The 15,087-nt window shown below is 38.7% G+C and overlaps 1 protein-coding gene and 1 non-coding gene across 5 annotated transcripts in view; one reads left to right on the forward strand and one right to left on the reverse strand.

Annotated features, from left to right (window-relative positions):
- The window catches only part of DENND5B (DENN domain containing 5B), a 216,848-nt gene that overhangs the window by 10,587 nt on the left and 191,174 nt on the right, over positions 1-15,087 (forward strand). The window contains exon 1 of one of the 4 annotated variants that reach the window (XM_065939729.1): positions 11,466-11,566. The exons of the other annotated variants lie outside the window; for them this stretch is intronic. The gene's annotated coding sequence lies outside the window, so the exon portion shown is untranslated. Of the gene's footprint in view, positions 1-11,465; positions 11,567-15,087 lie in introns of those variants that run through there. 4 annotated transcript variants of the gene reach the window in all.
- On the reverse strand, positions 12,797-12,903 carry LOC136156685 (U6 spliceosomal RNA). Its single transcript, XR_010661173.1, has one exon. It is a non-coding gene; the product is annotated as a U6 spliceosomal RNA (small nuclear RNA).

Here is a 15,087-nt window from a genome sequence, read left to right on the forward strand (position 1 = left end):
CAGTGAAGACCCAGCGTGGCCAAAAATTAATCAATAAAAAATAGGTGAAATGCTGAGGTTTTAAGTGGTGTTTTTAAATAAGTGGAATTAATTCAATATCTGCCCTCTAATGATGTCATTCTCACTTTCATTCCTATGTGCTTTTATTAAGTGGTGGAAGAGAAAGTTGGCGTTACATGCACTATGCCAGCAATTGTGAACAGCCCCACACAGGATGGGAAATGTATCTTGTTATGCTACCGCCAAGCTGGTTATTCATGAGCTGTGAACAGTTTTCACATATTCCTATTCTATTAGGAATACCATTGCAAAAGTAGTCTGTTTGCTTCCCTTCCGTGTAGATTTTTTTAAAAAAATTATTCATAGTTCAAGGACACGTATGGGAGTATGTTTTTGAACTCTTCATGCTGATCTAGATTGTTTCTCGATACTTTTCTCAATTATGAAATGTGACAGTGTTTTGCCAAAGAGCTTTCTAAACTATAGGATAAAAATATGAGGTATAATTTTAGAGTTGTAGAATTTTTTAAGTTCAACCCTGCTGTGGACTAGTAGGCCGAACCCTTAGATACAGCTTGTAGACCTCTAGGTTTTAAATTTGAAACCCAGTTTAGAGATATTTTAACTTTTTTTCTTTTTTTCTATATCTCAGAGGCCTTGTGATGTAAGTCCATCTGTCTTGCATAATTTTCTGGTGCTCTGGCCGAAAGAATCCAGGTTTCTGCTACGAAGATCTTGTTTTCTTGCCCTCTTTATCTCCCTCTTTTCTAGTACAGGACACTCCTACTGTCATTTATTTAACACAGAAAATTATTCTATAGTTTGAAGAAATATCATGTAGAACTGGTATCTAAATTAAGTTTCAGATAGTCATCATGGCACAAGTTTGCTCACAAGCCAGGTTTCTGTACTTTTTTCCCCCCAATCCGTTCTTCAGAGATCACCCTTATTTTCACTTTAGTCCTCATGAAGCCACAGCTTGCTTTTTTGGTTCTTTTGTCTGTAATAATGGGGAGAAGCTTTTTTTTTTTTTTGGCATAATTTTTAATTGTCATTAAAATCTCATAGGGAAGAAATTCTGAGGTCTCACTGAATCCTCCAGTTATCTTCATCCTTAGCAGAACAAGGAGGAGTTTTTATTTTTTTGGCCTCACTTTGTGGCTTGTGGGATATTTATTCCCTGACCAAAGATGGAACTCCAGCCCAGCAGTGAAAGCACCAGGTCCTAACCACTGGACTGCCAGGGGATTCCCAGGGAGGAGTTCTTATTTCCCATAGCTATTCAGGTTTCATACTTTCTGTTTCTAGTATCCTTTCCATTTCCCTCCTTTTTCTTCCCTCATAGTCTTTTGGGAAAACAGGGACAGTCTGCTAGATTGATATTCCTTCTATATATTAAAATTATATATTTTTTAACAGAGATCATGTCCCTGTCCCTATAGGCAAATGAAACATGATTGTTTCATAATCATCCCATTCAGTCAGTTCAGTTCAGTCGCTCAGTTGTGTCTGACTCTTTGCAACCTCGTGAATTGCAGCACGCCAGGCCTCCCTGTCCATTGCAAACTCCTGGAAGTCCTCCCTGTTATAAGAATCAACACCAACATATCAACTGGAATTTCATGAGAATAATGTATTGACTTTAATAAGAGTAGTTTGGGCAGTAGGAATTTAGGACTGTGATTGAGTTTGATCCCCGGGTTGGGAAGATCCCCTCGAGAAGGAAACGGCAACCCACTCCAGTATTCTTGCCTGGGAAAGCCCATGGACAGAGCAACGGGTGATAGTCCATGGGGTTGCAAAAGAGTCCTGTCGACTTGGTGACTGAAAACAACAACATATGTTTAAAGTTTATGGATGGTGCACTTCTAGCACCACGTTTTGTTTTACTTTCTTGGTTAATTTGCTTCATTTTAAGTTTAATCCTAACTTTTAAGGAAATTTAAATGGCTGGGGTAACAAGATAATAAATTGTTTAAAAATATTTCCCCATCTATGTCAGGTATGTTCTTTTTCCTAATAAATAAACTTTTGTTCAGATTTTAAAATATTCTGGCTCAGCTCCAGGGAAATGAGCTTTGGTACTTGACTTCGCTTTGTGCCATTGGTCGTTAGAACAATGACTGTGATTTCACAGTTTATTAAAACAAAAGCATTGGTACCATTGAGGTGATTTGATTATGCCAAAATAGGTTATTTTGTTTAGCTGTTCTCACTCCTGTCTGGCAGTGCTTATTTTTCCATTGGCAGCCCTGTTGTAATTCTGTTTTAAATAAATACCTGAAAGCTGTGTGGGCTCGAATGTAAAATCTTGGTATTCTTCACAGTGAAGGATTGAGAGGTCTCATTTACTGTGAAGCACTAGTGAGCTGTCTTGTCCCTGGTAGAAGGAGCCACGGGGCAGAGAGGTAAAGTGTGTGTGTATAGAGGGTGGAAGGTAATGGAAAACAAAAAGTTAAAACCTTACTTACTATTCCGAAATCTTCTTTTCCTGATCTTGCTGATCTGGTACTGTTACCCTGTCTTCTGGAACACAGTTTTGTGATTAGGGTGTGATAAATGGTACACAGATATCCAGACAGATGCCCTAGATCCTGGAGTTCCCACAGTAATTGTGTGAGAGAAGTCATTACAGAGTCTCCTGTACAAATGTCACACCTGCTGAAAGTTTAACAGAATCGTAGTCACTCTTCCCTGGAATGAAATCTCCTGTAACCGAAATAAAAATGTAGCTTTTTCTGAATGTGGCCATAAGGTCGAGAAGTAGACATATTTTGTTGAATCATTAGGGAGTAGAAGTCTTGCTGTGAAATGTCTGTTGACATGTATGCATATTTAGTATTTATTTCTGTGCCCCAGTGAACCCTGTTGAATAGATCAGGTGACAGCTTTTATCTGAAAGTCAGTCTTTGAGGGGCAGCTGAAGCATGGGTCTGTGAGTGTGAGGGATTAGTGTTTTTTCAATGTTGGGGAGAGAAGTAACTTTTTAAATTCCTTACTCGTAAAAATAAGGAATATTTTCATAAAATTCAGATTTGCTCTGGGACTTAAAAGGAAATGGTTGTATTATTTTAGTGTGTGTGACTGAATAGTTTTTTAGTATCTTCTGAAATAATGAGATATAGGCTCCTCTCAAGTGTGGGAACTGTTTTGCACCCTGTTCCCGTGTCCACTGACCTCTGCCTTTTGACCCTGGTGCTTTGTGACGAGATTATGGGCCTTTGAGCTTTTCACCAGTCCATCCAGACTTACATTTCATTACACAGAAACATAAAGCTTTAAGCGTCCTTAAAAGATGTTTTTAGAATTGAGGCGAACATTCAGATTTAATTGTGGGCATAAGCTTTTGTAAATATTTTTTCCTTAAAAAGTTTGTTTTTTTCTGTCCAAAGTATTACATATTTTCTAATAGGAACTTTAGAGTTTTGTGGATGTATATATGACTAAATACGTTTTTTCCCTCCTTCGGAGTAAAGTATCACAAAGTAACAGTATTTATTTAGGGAGAGACTTAAAATTCAAGTTTTCTAGCTTAAGGGAACCAAGAGAGACCCAACTATTTGCTCTCCATTGTTGTCTTCTTAGGCATGAGAAGTTAAAAATCTGTATTCGGAGAGTGTTATACAAGAACAACAAATCAAATATTTCCAGAGAGAATCAATGCTTTCACCTGTTAATCTTACAGTAAATACTTTTTAGACACCTTGCCAGATGCCCAAAATAGAGAAGCAAGAAAATCAAGAACAGACAAAAAGAGATAAACTCATTTAGTTTTGCTACTTGTTTGTAGTTAATGTGATAGTTTTTGTTTTGTTTTTGGAAAGAGGGTAAATTTAGTGTCAAAAATAAAGGTTTGTTGATTGTCTGTGTATTTTATTATTGTTTTGCATACTGTCTTCAAGATTATCCAGAAAACTATGCATTTGCTCTTCAAACATTTTCTGAAGAATGTCTGTTTACACGCTGTCCGAAGAATTTATAATAATGAAGCTTTTGGACTTTTGTTTACATGGCATTTTCCTGCTACTGAATATACTACCAAAGTGAGGATAAGCAAAACAATTGTCTTGAGATAATAAAAGACAAAGTGCTTTTTTTAAAAAAAATGTGGCTTTTAAATTATAAAAATAATGTATGTTCAATTTAAAAACTGAAGTAGGTAGAGGATTGTAACAAGCATTTGTTATCCCAGAGGGGTGGAATTTAAAATAAGAATAGAAGTTTTGATTTCTGATCACTAGTTAGAAGCCACAGTGGTCGTTTTACTAAGCTGTTGTGGTTAAATGAGCTGAGCAGTAATCTGAGAAACACATAAGATTTTCTTTTGTCCAAGTCATTGCCATTGATTTAGTGAGACAGTTGTGATGACCTCTGTGAAGAACTGTTGAAGGAGTGAATGAAGAAATAATATGGAGTTGTCTACCTAGGTGTTTACTTTGAGGGATAAAAATTAAATACTTAGTACTTACAACAGAATTTTTAAAAAACCAAAATCCTCTATAAGATCAGTAATTACAATGAAATAGGAAAAGAAATAGTGGCTTTGAATCTTAAGTGTTTGAGATTAATATATATTTTTTCATTATGGAAAAAGAAAAGCATTGGTGACAAATGAGATAGGTAGAGCAAGGAGAAACTGGTAAGCAAAAGAGGCGGCTTGGTAACAAATGAGGTGAACTCTTGATCTCCATCTTACTGGGAATCCAGTTTATTTATAGTCACTTAGTGGAATGGGAATGTGTTTAGATGGCATAAGAAACTTCTAATGGAAAAGCTGCTCGTCCACCCTCAGGTTGCTGAGGCTGGAAGCAGCAGCAGATCTGACGCTTGTCCCTCACAGCTCCCGGCCTGTCTCCCAGGGAGGACTGTGTAAACATCTCAGGAGCAGTGCTGGCACTGGCTGCAGAGAGGGCTTGCTATTTCCTTTTTCATGTAGCAGAATAATGATAACAGGTACAGTCTTTTGATTGTCTTGCAGTGTTTTGACTGTTAGTTCTTTTAGATCTTTTCTGTTAACTACTTTCCTCCTAAAAGATACTTAGTCAGATGTTTAAAGTCATATGTTTAGCTAACCAACCAGAGACCTTCACATACCAAAGAGGGGATGTTTGTCATCGTAACTAAAAAAATCTTTACAAGAACAGATGTGTTTCTCTCATTTTCTTTAAACCTGTCCATTTCCTGCTGTGAATGTGAGTTTTGTCAATAATGACTATGCATTCTAAAAATTGTATGAGTAAATGAGGCAAAACTCTTCCTCCAAAAGAAATTTTTTTAAGGGGAGAGAAAGACAGATAAGGAGGGAGGGAGGGAAAGAGAGAGGGAGAGAGGACTTATAGTTCTTATCTGAAGAGGTATTATTTGCATTTTTGTTTCTGTTTAGTTATTTTTATTTTCTTAGGATGGGCTGAATGGAGGTGAATTTTAGTTGTTCTAAGGTCTGTGTGTAGCAGTGATTCTTGAAAATTTTTTTGAGAATATTAACCCATTCACAAAAGAAAGTAGAGAGGCAAACCATGGTGAATAGAGGGTTTATTTATGCCCAGGTCTCTGCTCCCACTTTTTGTTTCTATAACTGGATATGTACCTTACACACTTAAAAAGAGGTATATAGACTAGCCTCCTTTAAGCATCTCATACAATGGAGATGAGTTGAGTCTAGCTTTTAGAAGTTTTTTCTGTCAGTTAGAATACTTGTGACTATAGGTCAAAGAGTACCTAAGAAATGAAGGAATTTTACTGGTTCACACAACAGTTTTCTTCGGGTGGAGGTGATCAGGTCTAGTTTAAACAGAGCACTCGTCCCAGTTCACTGCAGTTCTTTACGCTCTGTCTGTCCCCAGTGTTTACTTCCTCTTCGGTTTGGCTTCCTTCATAGTATTAAAATGGCTTCACATTTGCACCTCACGTCTTCCCTAGAGGAGATTTAACTTTTCCTCCTCCACTCCCCACTCATGTCTGAAATAAGAACCTGGGTCTTTGCTATGACTGGTCCACTTTAGGTCACACTGCCTTGAGGGCATCCTTGAACCATTAGTGTGGCCAAGAAAAATGGGGTTAAGCTGACTGTTTAGAGACCAGTTTGGAATGAAAGTATAGGACCTCTTCACAATGGAAGAGTGGAAGATTGGCTGCTGAAGTGCAGCCTCTTTGAATGCTAGACTTTGAAGACAGAACGTGCTTCTGGGCTGAGTTCTACGAATATCACTCTGGATGAGGGGTTAGAATAGAATTAAACTGGGGAGAAACTAGAGAAGGGGAACCAATTAGATTGTTTTACAAAACAAACTAGAGAGGAAGGGCCTGAATTAGGGTAGTGATGGTGGGAGTAAAGAAGCGAGAATGGATGTAGGAAACAGAATAGACATACACTAGTGTATGTGAGGTTAAAGGGAGGTGAGATGCACATGACTAGACTTTGCGCCCAGGTAACAGGACTCTAAGAGTGTCATTCATAGCAGGAACACAGGAGGAAATAAGTTTGAGAGACGGAGATGAGTTTAGTTTTGAATTTGTGGTAATGATGGTGCTGGTGTGATGTTATTTTTCTTTATATTGGGGTGGACTGAAACCACATTCTCCACTTCTTATAATAGTAGTGATTAACTGTTAAAGGATGTGTGTGTGTGTGCAAGTATTGGAACTGAACTTGAATTCAGGGCTTCAGACCTAGAATTCCATAGCCTTTATATTATGTCACACTTACCACTATTTATAGACATAACTCATGCACTCTTTCTTCTCCTTTTCTCTCCCTCCTTTTTTTGCTTGGAGCCAAGAGTGTATCTATGTTCATTTAAATCTCTGTTTTTAAACATGAAGTATAAAAAATACCATAGGGACTTCACAGGTGCTCCAGTGGTTAAGACTGAGCTTTCACTGCAGGGGGTGGGGATTGGATCCTTGGTCAGGAAACTAAGATCCCACATGCTGTGTGGTGCAGCCAAAACAAAGCAAAATTATTATTAAGGAAAATATGGAAACTGCCCAGGACACAAGCTGAGAGACGTGTTTTTTGAGTTAGGATAATTCATTGGGCATTAATTAGTGAATAATTTACCTTTCTCCCCAGCGCTTCAGTTCGTAGTTAAATGCACAGCCTTTGTGGCAGGCTTTAGTAGAGCATTTAGAACGCATCTGTATTCTTCAACTGTGAGGCAGTGAACCATATGCTGCATAAACTCTCTGGAGTTTGTACAGCAAACAACTCCCTCACCAGTTTGTAAGTGCTTGTACAGGGTTCTAGGCATTCCTACCTAGAACATTCAGGCCTTTGTTACTGCAGTAGAGCTCTGCCTACCAGTGGGCTGAAGCTGCATGTATAGTGCGTACTGTAGAGGCTGGTAAGATATAATCACTCAATAAACATTAGCGACTACCCTTATTAACATATTGATTGGATTAAACCCCAGACACTGGTGAGGTTTAAGGTGTTTCTGTAACTCTCCTTTAGACATTAAAAGATAGTCCCTAGGGCTGTGTCCTTTCTTTAAAATGACAGCGAATTTTATCCATTATTTTTATTTTAAAATGTTTGTTTATTGATTGATTTGGCTGCCTCGGGTCCCTGTTGGGTCATGTGGGATCTTTCATGGCGCCGGGCAGACTCTGGTCTCTGTGTGTTCAGTAGTCGTGGGCTGTGGGCTCCCTGGTTGTGGCACACAGCTTGGTTGCTCGATGGCCTGTGGGGTCTTAATTCCCTGACAAGGGATCAAACCCTTATCCTCTGCTTTGCAAGGTGGATTCTTCACCACTGGACTGCCAGGGAAGTCCATAATTATTTTTGAAATAGATAATATACTCATGTGGTATCATTTTTAGAAGATACAAAAAGATTACTTTAAACAATATGTCCCCTTTTCCCAGCTGTCTAGTTCCTTTCCTCAGAGGCAACCTTAGTTATCACTTTCTTGTGTATCCTTCTAGAGACATGCCATGTTCCATGACATGTTTCTTATCAGTTTCAGAGTGTACTCTTAACCTCTGATCTTTGATGTGTTTCTCTTACCCATATTAATTGCCCTTTTACCCCACTTTAATGAGTAACATTAATGATAAAGATATTGCTCAAGTTATGTTTTTTATTGCTTATAGCAGGTCAGGTACTAACCCTGGCTTGCTGTTGGCAGTCATGTTCAGAGATTTTAAATAATATGCCTAAATTTGCATTGCTTGTGGTAAAAAAAGAACCAGAAAGGGTCTTCTGGGTCCAAATTTAGGCACCTTTTCCTACAGAAGAAGCTTAACGGTTTTCATGGGTAAAAGAGCCCACTCCTTTAATCTGATGGAAAGTATGGCATTTACATTGTACTTAAAAAGAATCATAATAAACTCATTAAACTTAAATCACATTCTAAATGAACACAGGACCAACTTTGGGCTGTTGTACACGTGAGAATTATGGATTTTATTGGTTGACCATCTGTTTTAGGGATAGATTATCTACACATACAGACATAATTTTTTCGTGTGTGTGCACTTTTTGCTTTATTCCTTTTCACCTTATGGACTGTTTTTTTTTTGTTTTTTTTTTTTACCTTGTGTCCAGCAAATCTGTTGATGCCATTTTTCCAATAGCAGCTGGTCACTTTCTGTCCCTTTGTCACATTTGGTAATTGAAGTATTTCAGACTTTTTCATTATTACTGTAATATTTGTTATGGTGATCTGTGATAAGTACCTTTGATGTCACTATTGTAATTGCACCACTAACCAAGCCCATGTAAGATAGAACTTAATTGATGTATGTGTGTATTCTGACTGCTGTGTAAATCCACTCTTCGCCTGTGTCTCTCCCTCTCCTCAGGCCTCCCTGTTTCCTGAGACACAGCAATATGGAAATTAGGCCAGGAAACCCTACAATGGCCTCTAATGTTCAAGTGAAAGAAAGAGTTGCAAGACTCCTGTTTTAAATCAAAAGCTCGAAATGAGTAAGCTTAGTGAGAAAGGCAAGAGCGGAGGCAAACAGAAAGCCAGGTCCCTGTGCCTAACAGTTAGCCAAGCTGTGAATGCAAAGGAAAGCGTCCTGAAGGAACTTGAAGGTTCTCCTCTAGTGACTGCATGAATGATAAGAGAGTGAAGCAGCTTTATTGCTGACGTGTAGAAAGTTGTAGTGATCTGGATAGAAAAACAGGCCGCAACGTTCCCTTAAACCAAAGCCTAATTCGGAACAAGGCCTTAACTCTCTTAAATTCTCTGAAGACTGAGAGAGGTGAGGAAGCTGCTGAAGAAAAGTTAGAAACTAGCAAAGGTTGGTTCATAAGGTTTAAGGAAAGAAGCCATCTCCCTAACATAAAAGTGCGAGGTGAGGAAGCAAGTGGTAATGTAGAAACTGAAGCTGCTTATCCAGAAGCTATTGCTCAGATAATTAATGAAAGTGACTGCACTAAACAACAGATTTTCAATGTAGATAAAGCAGCTTTCTATTTGAAGAAGATATCATGTAGGACTTTCATAGCTAGAGAGGAGAAGTCAGTGCCTGGCTTCAAAGCTTCAAAGAATGGGCTGACTCTTTTGTTAGGGGCTGATGTAGCTGGTGACTTGAAGTTGAAGGCAGTACTCATTTACTATTCTGAAAATCCTAGGACCCTTAAGAATATGCTAAATCTACTCTGCCTGTGCTCTGTAAATGGAACAACAAAGACAGCATCTGTTTACAACATGGTTTACTGATTATCTTAAGTCCACTGTTGAGACCTGATGAGAAAAAAAGATTCCTTTCAAAATATTGCTGCTCACTCGACTATGCACCTGGTCACCCAAGAACTGTGATGGAGATGTACAATGAGAATTCATGTTGTTTTCATATCTGCTAACACAGCATTCATTATACAACTTATGCATCAAGGAGTAATTCTGACTTTCAAGTCTTATTATTTAAGAAGTACATTTCATAAGACTATAGCTGCCAAAAACAGTGTTTCTTCTGCTGGAACTGGGTAATGTCAATTAAAAATCTTCTGGAAGGGATTCACTATTCTAGATGCCATTAAGGACATTTGTGATTTATGGAAAGAGGGAAAAATACCAACATTTATAGGAGTTTGAAAGAAGTCAATTCCAGCTTTCATGGATGATTTGGTGTGGAAATAGCAAGATAAGTAGAATTAGAAGTGAAACCTGAAGATAAAACTGGGTTTCTGTAATTTCATGATAAAACTTGGATGGATGAGCAGCTGTTTCTTATGGATAAACAAAGTGGTTTCTGGAAATGGAATCTACTCCTGGTGAAGATGCTGTGAAGATTGGTGAAATGACATATTACATAAACTGAGTTGATAGGGCAGCAGCAGGATTTGAGAGAATTAACTCCAGTTTTTAAAGTATTCTCACCGTGGGTAAAATGCTACCAAACAGCATTGCATACTACAGAGAAATCATTCAGGAAAGGATGGGGCAAACTTTACTATTGTATTATTTTAAGGAGTTGCCACAGAAAATTCCATGGTGGTCCGGTAGTTAAGATTCCGAGCTTTCATGGCTGAAGGGGTGGGTTTGATCCCTGGTAGGGGAACTGAGATCCCACAAGTCACACAGTGCAGCCAAAAACTAAAAACTAAAACAAAAGAAACTGCTGCAGCCACCCAAGCCTTTAACCATCCACCACCTGATCAGTCAGCAGCTATCAGCCTTGGGACAAGAACCTCCACAGAAAAAAGATTGCAATTCACTGAAGACTCAGATGATGGATAGCACTTTCAGCAATAAAGAGTTTTTAAATTAGGGTATGCACTTTGTCTTTTTAGGCATAGTGCTGCTGCACACAGACTACAGGACAGTGTGGCTGTAACTTTACTATATGCTGGAGAACCTAAAAATTCATGTGACTCACTTTATTGGAATATTAGCTTCAGTGCTGATAGTCTGGAACCAAACCTACAGCATCTCTGAGGTATGCCTCTGATTGACCAAAGACACCTACATACGCAAGACTTACATATGTATGTCGGAAGGGCTTAACAGCATAAATGTAAAAGGACTCAATAGATATAGTCCTTTCTTTTTTTCCCCTTCATATTAAGTATCTTCAGGGCTTCCCCAGTAGCTCAGCTGGTAAAGAATCCGCTGGCAGTGCGGGAGACCCCAGTTCAATTCCTGTCAGGAAGATCCCCAGGAGAAGAGAACAGCTACCCACTCCAGTATTCTTGCCTGGAGAATTCCATGGACAGAGGAACCTAGCAGGCTACAGGCTCAGTCAAAAGGGCTATATGTCGGTCAGAAGGGATCAATGACATAAATGTAAAAGGACTCAATAGATATAATCCTTTCTTTTTTTCTTTCATTTTAAGTGTCTTCATATTTATTTATTTTTTGTTTATAGTGAAAGCCCAGTAGTTGCAATGGCATAGTTTTAGACAGGCATATTGTTTCAGATTCCATTTCAAATTACAGAGAAATGCCTGGAATCTCATTAACTGTGCTTTAACACGTTTAACACAAATTTTCATGTTTATGCCTAACTGCAGTTGCATCCTTCCTTGCTGACACCAGTATCCCCTGGGTGGGCCTCAAAGTCTGTGAGACTGGCTGGCCAAGTATGGCAAAATAACAAAGGACTGGAAAATAAGGTAATTCTTTCTTTTAATAGATACTTGAAAATAATTCAGAAGTAGAACTACATGTGCTGCATTGATGAAAATTTTACTGTAAAAAACTTTATCATCAGGAATTTCCTGACTGTCCACTGGTTTCACTGCTGAGGGCCTGGGTTCAATCCCTGGTTGGGACTAAGATCCCACAAGCCACACCTTGCAGCCAAAGCAAACAATATTATCTAAAGAAGTACAGAACACATGTTTGATTAACCTTTTTCTTTGGTAAGATGCATTTCTATAAAGTATGTGACATCACCTTGATTTCGTGGAGTCTTGGCATGCTGAATGGAGGTTTTGGTGGATTTTGTTAGTTAAGTAGGAAATTAGGCAGTGTAGAATATATTTTGTTTTGTCTCCCTAGGAAGAAAAAAAAAAAAGGCCAAAAGCAACAAAAACTAAATCCCTCATTAGTATGGAGGGTTTAATACATACTTGAGAAAGAGTCGCTTAATGAACCCTCATGTACCTCCATGGACAGAGGAGCCTGGTGGGCTGTAGTCCATGGGGTCACAAAGAGTCGGACATGACAGAGTGATTAAAAATGCACAAACATATGTGCCCATCAGCTTACTAGCATATTATTTTAGCTTCCCCCTCCTTCCTCCTACCTACCAGTATAGAATTACTTGAAATAAACGCCATATATTGTCATTTCAACCACAATCTTTTAAATGTTACTCTAAATATTAGTACCTTTCTTTTTCATTTATTTTTATTAGTTGGAGGCTAATTACTTTACAATATTGTAGTGGTTTTTGTCATACATTGACATGAATCAGCCATGGATTTACATGTGTTCCCCATCCCTATCCCCCCTCCCGCCTCCCTCCCCACCCCATCCCTCTGGGTCTTCCCAGTGCACCAGCCCTGAGCACTTGTCTCATGCATCCAACCTGGGCTGGTGATCTGTTTCACCCTTGATAGTATACTTGTTTCAATGCTGTTCTCTCAGAACATCCCACCCTCGCCTTCTCCCACAGAGTCCCAAAGTCTGTTCTGTACATCTGTGTCTCTTTTTCTGTTTTGCATATTGGGTTATCATTACCATCTTTTTAAATTCCACATATATGTGTTAGGATACTGTATTGGTCTTTATCTTTCTGACTTACTTCACTCTATATAATGTGCTCCAGTTTCATCCATCTCATTAGAACTGATTCAAATGTATTCTTTTTAATGGCTGAGTAATATTCCATAGTGTATAAAAATATGGAATGCTTCACGAATTTGCATGTCATCCTTGCGCAGGGGCCATGCTAATGTTCTCTGTATTGTTCCAATTTTAGTATATGTGTTGCCAAAGTGAGCACAAGATTAGTACTCTTTTATGTACATGTTTAGTAAAATGAATTTTGGTTTTCTATTTAATCTTCAGATCCCAATTGCAAACAGTTTATGTGATAGATAAACAATATGAAATGTCTCATTAACCACATGCAGTAATTAAATCTAGAAGTAACTCTTTTAACATTTTGAAAGTTAAATTGACATAGATTTTAAAGATGTGACTAATTTTGGGGGGGGCCACACCATGTGACATGTGGGATCTTAGTGCCCAGACTAGGACTCAAACCTGTTCCCCCTGTGGTGAAAGTGTGGAGTCCTAACCACTCAACTGCCAGGGAATTCCCAAGATGTAACTAATTATTTAAAGCACCAATGTTATTCTGGCTTAGAAATTTAGACCTTTTTTGGCTGATCTTTTTCTACTTCTTTTTTTATAATTGAGATTTAGTTGATTTACAGTATCATAAATTTCAGGTAATTTTCAAGAAAATTAGATACCAAGAGAACATTTCATGCAAAGATGGGTACAGTAAAGGACAGAAATGGTATGGACCTAACAGAAGCAGAAGATATTAAGAAAAGGTTGCAAGAATACACAGAAGAACTATACAAAAAAGATCTTAATGACCCAGATAATCACGATGCTGTGATCAGCCACCTAGAGTCAGACATCCTAGAATGCGAAGTCAGGTGGGCCTCAGGAACTACGAATAAAGCTAGTGGAGGTGATGGAATTCCAGTTGAGCTATTTCAAATCCTGAAAGATGATGCTGTGAAAGTGCTGCACTCAACATGCCAGCAAATTTGGAAAACTCAGGAGTGGCCACAGTACTGGAAAAGGTCAGTTTTCATTAAAGTCCCAAAGAAAAGCAGTGCCAGAGAATGTTCAAACTACTGCACAATTGCACTCATCTCACATGCTATCAAAGTAATGGTCAAAATTCTCCAAGCCAGGCTTCGACAGTACATGAACCAAGAACTTCCAGATGTTCAAGCTGGATTTAGAAAAAGCAGACGAACCGGAGATCAAATTGCCAACATCCATTGGATCATCGAAAATGCAAGAGTTCCAAAAAAACATCTATTTCTGCTTAATTGACTACACCAAAGCCTTTGACTGTGTGGATCACAACAAACTGGAAAATTTTGAATGAGATGGGAATACCAAACCCCCTTACCTGCCTCCTGAGATATCTGTATGCAGGTCAAGTAGCAACAGTTAGAATCAGATTTGGAACAACAGACTGGTTCCAAATCAGGAAAGGAGTACGTCAGGGCTGTATATTGTCACCCTGCTTATTTAACTTATATGCAGAGTACATCATGAGGAATGCTGGACTGGATGAAGCACAAGCTGGAATCAAGATTGCTGGGAGAAATATCAGTAACCTCAGATATGCAGATGATGCCATCCTTACGGCAGAAAGCAAAGAACTCAACAGCCTCTTGATGAGAGTGAAAGAGGAGAGTGAAGAAGTTGGCTTAAAACTCAACATTCAAAAAATGAAGATCATGGCATCCACTCTCACCATTCATGGCAAATAGATGGGGAAACAGTGGAAACAGCGACAAACTTTATTTTATTGGACTCCAAAATCACTGCAGATGGTGGCTGTAGCCATGAAATTAAAAGACGCTTCCTCCTTGGAAGAAAAGTTATGACCAACCTAGATAGTATTTTAAAAAGCAGAGATAATACTTTGCCAACATAGGTCTGTCTAGTCAAAGCTGTGGTTTTTCCAGTAGTTGTGTATGGATGTGAGATTTGGACCATAAAGAAAGCTGAGCACCAAAGAATTGATACCTTAGAACTGTGATGTTGGAGAAGACTCTTGAGATTCCCTTGGACTGCAAGGAGATCAAACGAGTCAATCCTAAAGGAAATCAGTCCTGAATATTCATTGAGACTGATGCTGAAGCTGAAATTCCAATACTTTGGCCACCTGATGCGAAGAGCTGACTCACTGAAAAAGACCCCAATGCTGGGAAAGATTGAAGGCATGAGAAGAGGGCGACAGAGGATGAGATGGTTGGATGGTATCACGGACTTGATGGACATGAGTTTGAGCAAGCTCTGGGAGTTGGTGATGGACAGGGAAGCCTGGTGTGCTACAGTTCATAGGGTCGCAAAGAACCAGACATGACTGAACGACTGAATTGAACTGAAAGAGTATGCTTCACTTATAGTTATTATGAAATATTGACTA

This window comes from Muntiacus reevesi, chromosome 1 (assembly GCF_963930625.1).
Source record: "Muntiacus reevesi chromosome 1, mMunRee1.1, whole genome shotgun sequence".
NCBI lineage: Eukaryota > Metazoa > Chordata > Mammalia > Artiodactyla > Cervidae > Muntiacus > Muntiacus reevesi.